This window comes from Crocuta crocuta, unplaced genomic scaffold (genome assembly GCF_008692635.1).
Source record: "Crocuta crocuta isolate KB4526 unplaced genomic scaffold, BGI_CrCroc_1.0 scaffold61, whole genome shotgun sequence".
Classification (NCBI taxonomy): domain Eukaryota; kingdom Metazoa; phylum Chordata; class Mammalia; order Carnivora; family Hyaenidae; genus Crocuta; species Crocuta crocuta.
This window is the reverse complement of record NW_027528369.1, coordinates 9,215,674-9,221,754: the sequence shown is the minus strand read 5'-3', so window position 1 is coordinate 9,221,754 and position 6,081 is coordinate 9,215,674.

Genomic DNA, 6,081 nt, shown 5'->3' with positions numbered 1-6,081 from the left:
CCACCCGCTCTGGACGCCTCGAGAGACCCGCGCTGCTGTGGGGTCTGCTGAGCCCAGCGAGGCCCGCCCTCCAGNCCGGCCCAGGCTTCCCCACGTGTCCCCAGAGCCCAAGGCCGAGGCCCCTGCGTCTTGGAGATTCCAGTGTGACTCCAGCAGCCCAGCCACGCAGGCCGTCTGCACGGGCGCCGACGTGCTCACACCCACCCTGCGCCCTCAGCCGCCGGACCCTCCTCTCAACTGACCCACCTGCACTGGACAAGACTCCCTTTCTAAGAAACTCCATGTCCGTCGTACCCGTGGAAAGCCCAGAGTGGAGCCGTCAAAAGAAGGCGTAACCGTGGGAGTAAAAGCCACGAGGACCCAACAGTGTGTCCCGGCCCTAACCGGACACGCCGAACCCCCACCGAGGGCTCTGCGCCGGGGCTTGTCTGTCTTCGCCGCACGTGGGGGTGGGGAGTGTCGAGAGAGCGGTGAAGACAGAGGGGCCACTCGGCAGGCGTCCTCTCCCAGGGCCGGGCTGGCGGCGAGAGGGGACGGGAAACGACGCTCTGCGTTGCCCACTCACGCGCACTCAGCATGAGGCCTGACGTCCACCTGAGCCGCCTCCGGAAGTCCCCGTAGAGCGAGGCTCGCGGCTCGGAAGACGCCGAGCAACGGCACGGCTGCTGCGGCACCCCCGGGTCCCCGGGGCGCCGCCGCCCGGCCAGAACACAGGGAAATCGACCCCTGTGGCCTCGCGAGGCTCGTCCCCGGGGCCCCCGACGCATGGCAGGAACTGAGTCAGCTCTCTTCCGTCCCACGGTGGCTCAGCTGCCTCGTCCCGGGCACGGCTCTACCATCCGAGTAGACACAACAAACTTTTAATAACTCTACACAACTCTAAACCAAAAGTATATTTTTACTCCTGTGAGTCAGCCATTTATTTGTCAATAGAGGCCAGTAAAGGAAAAGGCCCAGGAGCCAATTATAAACAGACCGTAGCCCCTGGAGGCATCTCCGGAGACGTCTAGAAATGCTCTTGTCACTGAAAACCACGCGCGGGAACAGAAAGGCCGGGACGGCCGTCCGGCATGGCCGTGCTGGGGGTACCAAGGGCTGAGGGGCGCTCAGCGGCGGGCGGGCCAGTGACCCAGCGCACGGGCCTCAGGAACGTCCATGTCCCGTGTCCCAGCTGCACCCCTTCCGAACCAAGGGGACCGAGCAATTTGCTCCACCGACCCTCAGCTTTGCCCTTTGCAAGGAGGGCATGGTGGTGCCCGCCTCGAGGGGGTTGGGGGGCCTGGAGGAGTTCCAGGACAGCACGGGGTGTGCGTGTGTCGTCGCGAGGGCGTGCCGGGGCCCCCGTGCGGCGGGGGAGGAGCAGGAGCGTGTGTGCAGGAAGAAATGGAGGCTCCTGCCTCCCGGGACCTGGCCTGGCAGAGCCACCAAGGCCACACAGGGCCCCCGGGGCCACCCTGGGGTCCTCTCCTGAGCACACAGCCAACAGAGAGGAGGGCCTACGTCCTTCAAAAGGATGTGTGCGAGCGCATGCTCTTAGCAACGGTACCCGTGACACGGCTGCACACAACCCGAACATGGGTTACAATACCACAGAAAAACAGGTTGTGGTTGATCCAGGCAGGGGAAGGGCCAGTGGTGTATTCACAAGGGGAAAGATGCGGGTTATCCGTGCAGGGGTAGAGAGTGCGGTGTGCTCACATGGGGAGACAGATGCGGGCTGTGCGTGCAGGGGAAGGGCCTGCGGTGTATTCTTATGGGGAAACAGATGCGGGCTATCCGTGCAGGGGTAGAGTGTGGTGTATTCACAAGGGGAAAGATGCGGGTTATCCGTGCAGGGGTAGAGAGTGCGGTGTGCTCACATGGGGAGACAGATGCGGGCTGTGCGTGCAGGGGAAGGGCCTGCGGTGTATTCTTATGGGGAAACAGATGCGGGCTATCCGTGCAGGGGTAGAGTGTGGTGTATTCACAAGGGGAAAGATGCGGGTTATCCGTGCAGGGGTAGAGAGTGCGGTGTGCTCACATGGGGAGACAGATGCGGGCTGTGCGTGCAGGGGAAGGGCCTGCGGTGTATTCTTATGGGGAAACAGATGCGGGCTATCCGTGCAGGGGTAGAGTGTGGTGTATTCACAAGGGGAAAGATGCGGGTTATCCGTGCAGGGGTAGAGAGTGCGGTGTGCTCACATGGGGAGACAGATGCGGGCTGTGCGTGCAGGGGAAGGGCCTGCGGTGTATTCTTATGGGGAAACAGATGCGGGCTATCCGTGCAGGGGTAGAGTGTGGTGTATTCACAAGGGGAAAGATGCGGGTTATCCGTGCAGGGGTAGAGAGTGCGGTGTGCTCACATGGGGAGACAGATGCGGGCTGTGCGTGCAGGGGAAGGGCCTGCGGTGTATTCTTATGGGGAAACAGATGCGGGCTATCCGTGCAGGGGTAGAGTGTGGTGTATTCACAAGGGGAAAGATGCGGGTTATCCGTGCAGGGGTAGAGAGTGCGGTGTGCTCACATGGGGAGACAGATGCGGGCTGTGCGTGCAGGGGAAGGGCCTGCGGTGTATTCTTATGGGGAAACAGATGCGGGCTATCCGTGCAGGGGTAGAGTGTGGTGTATTCACAAGGGGAAAGATGCGGGTTATCCGTGCAGGGGTAGAGAGTGCGGTGTGCTCACATGGGGAGACAGATGCGGGCTGTGCGTGCAGGGGAAGGGCCTGCGGTGTATTCTTATGGGGAAACAGATGCGGGCTATCCGTGCAGGGGTAGAGTGTGGTGTATTCACAAGGGGAAAGATGCGGGTTATCCGTGCAGGGGTAGAGAGTGCGGTGTGCTCACATGGGGAGACAGATGCGGGCTGTGCGTGCAGGGGAAGGGCCTGCGGTGTATTCTTATGGGGAAACAGATGCGGGCTATCCGTGCAGGGGTAGAGTGTGGTGTATTCACAAGGGGAAAGATGCGGGTTATCCGTGCAGGGGTAGAGAGTGCGGTGTGCTCACATGGGGAGACAGATGCGGGCTGTGCGTGCAGGGGAAGGGCCTGCGGTGTATTCTTATGGGGAAACAGATGCGGGCTATCCGTGCAGGGGTAGAGTGTGGTGTATTCACAAGGGGAAAGATGCGGGTTATCCGTGCAGGGGTAGAGAGTGCGGTGTGCTCACATGGGGAGACAGATGCGGGCTGTGCGTGCAGGGGAAGGGCCTGCGGTGTATTCTTATGGGGAAACAGATGCGGGCTATCCGTGCAGGGGTAGAGTGTGGTGTATTCACAAGGGGAAAGATGCGGGTTATCCGTGCAGGGGTAGAGAGTGCGGTGTGCTCACATGGGGAGACAGATGCGGGCTGTGCGTGCAGGGGAAGGGCCTGCGGTGTATTCTTATGGGGAAACAGATGCGGGCTATCCGTGCAGGGGTAGAGTGTGGTGTATTCACAAGGGGAAAGATGCGGGTTATCCGTGCAGGGGTAGAGAGTGCGGTGTGCTCACATGGGGAGACAGATGCGGGCTGTGCGTGCAGGGGAAGGGCCTGCGGTGTATTCTTATGGGGAAACAGATGCGGGCTATCCGTGCAGGGGTAGAGTGTGGTGTATTCACAAGGGGAAAGATGCGGGTTATCCGTGCAGGGGTAGAGAGTGCGGTGTGCTCACATGGGGAGACAGATGCGGGCTGTGCGTGCAGGGGAAGGGCCTGCGGTGTGCTCATACACAGAACACCACACTGCAGTGAACAAGAAACCCCTCTGCACACATCTGCATGGCTGAGTCACATCAAAACCCCTCTGCACACATCTGCATGGCTGAGTCACATCAAAACACAGAGAAGTGAAGCTGGACACACACTGTGTGATTCCAGAGCAAGGGAATGACAGTCACGAGTGAATAATGGCATTATGACAATAGTGGTGACTTCCGGGGTGGGTGTATTGACGAGGGAAGGGTTGGAAGAAACCTCGTGGGTGATGGAAATGGTCCATAGAATAACCTGAGAGGTGATGGTGCGTGCGCATGTGTAAAAGCTTATGTATTCGGTACCTACATATATATTCTAAAGAGTAGGATATAATCGCAGAAATGTCAAGACTGGAAAGCACCTAAGAGGCCACTCTGTGACTCAGGGATGGCAAATTCGACAGTCGCCAGCGGTCAGGAAGGTAGTAAGAGCCGTCAGGCGTAAGGCTATACACACCAGGCTGCTGGAATTGCTACCTCTAATAAGATCTCCTAGACACACCGAGTGTGCTTTGAAATATTGTCGAACCAGAGAAAACAGCCCACGCTTGCCTGGCCTGGGCCGCCGGTGACAAGTCTGTGTCCCCTGGGTAGTCCTTGGTCTGGCAGTCGGGAGACAAAGGGACCCGCCCACACTGGTACCGCTAAGCGATAGACAGCAGACCAAGAGAAGCAGCCGAGAGTGAACCTGTGTCAAGCACTGAAAGGGGCATCAGGCTGCGTGGCCGGACCTGGCCTGGGAAGTTCAAGTGTGTGGTCTGGCTCCTGGCTCCGTCGGAAAGCCCTGAGTCCCCAGGGAAGCCACGCAGCCTCCGTGCCTCGGTTTACGTCTCAAGTGGACGGCGGTTAAGGAGCGTCCCCCACTTGGGTACAGAAAGTCCAGCTCACTAACATTTTTGCCGTCCCCCACGAGGCCCCACTCAAGGCAGGTACTCAGCAAACGATGCTCGGTGAAATTAGTTACTCAGTCCTTCTTGGGCCACACCGAAGGGATGCTCTGAGAAAGAAATGATAAGTATGAAAACACTTGGCAAGGTCATCAAAATGCGGGGTTCTCGAGGGCACGGGGCACCCCAGGAGGCCGGATGCGAGGAAGGTTCCTGCAGCTTCCTGCTCCAAGGTGGGGCCGTCGCGAAGCAGTGAGGCCGGCCCAGGGTCTGCAAGTAACACTTTATGAGAAAGGCGGGGGATGGGGGGGAGGAAATTAATCACTGACGTGATATGGTATGAAATTTAGAAATTTTTGCTGTCAATTCGTGATCGGAGTGGTGTGCATATTTTAGGAACTCTTCCTTATGTTTTGGAGATGTTTGTCAAACTATTTAAGAATGAAATGACATGAGGTCCAGGATTCATTTCAAAATCCAGATTGGCACTGAGGAGAGGGTCATTGCTAAGTCCTGGGGTGGGGAGGGTTCTCTCTTCTCCTACATGTCTCAACCTTCCCTTCATAAAAAGTTTAAAATAATTCAGACTCCATCAGCTCTACTCCAGTTAAAAAATAATAATTCAGGGGCGCCTGGGTGGCTCAGTCAGTTAAGTGTCCGACTTGGGCTCAGGTCATGATCTCACGGTTCATGGGTTCGAGCCCCGCTATCAGCTCAGAGCCTGGAGCCCGCTTGGGATTCTGTGTCTCCCTCTCTCTCCGTGCCTGCCCCACACACACTCTGTCTCAAAAATAAACAAACATTAAAAATACATTTAAAATAAATAATAGTAATTCAGACTTTATAAACAGCTTAGGAGTCACTCCTAAGTGACATTCCGCTAAATGTGGGGACTGCGGAATGATTCCTCTGTCCCCGGGGAAGAGTCAAGGTGGGAGGCCAGCTGGGCTCTGTCATCCCCGCTGCTCCCCGGCCCGTGAGCGGCCCCCGACGCCAAGCCCAGGTCCTGCCTGGAGGAGGGGCACCTGACGGGTCTTCAGATGAGGGAGGCTTTGCCCACTTCACAGCCCGCTGAGAATTCACAGTCCCCAACTGTGAACCAAACAGGAACCTTTTTTCGGCTGGTGAGCTCATTGATGCTTTGGCGAAAGGCAACATCTCATTTCAAAGCCAGAAAGGAAAGACTTTGAAAAGATTCAAAGCGCCTCCAAGATCTCCTTGGACATCAAATAGCTTTGGTGAAACAAGGTTTTGATGAGTTAAGAGCGAATGAATCAGAAACACATGGATTAAATTCCCCTTAAAATCCACATGGGTTTAAAAATGGAGGGAAAGGGGGGTGGCAAATATCTTTTCTGTTTTATGGATCCTCATGGGTTTTTAAAAGCAGGTGAGATGGTCAGCACACCCAGAATGCTGTTGCATCCATTCAGTCCTCAGGGCCGGTCCAGGGAAGGGACTGCTGGGTGCACTGATGGGAGCG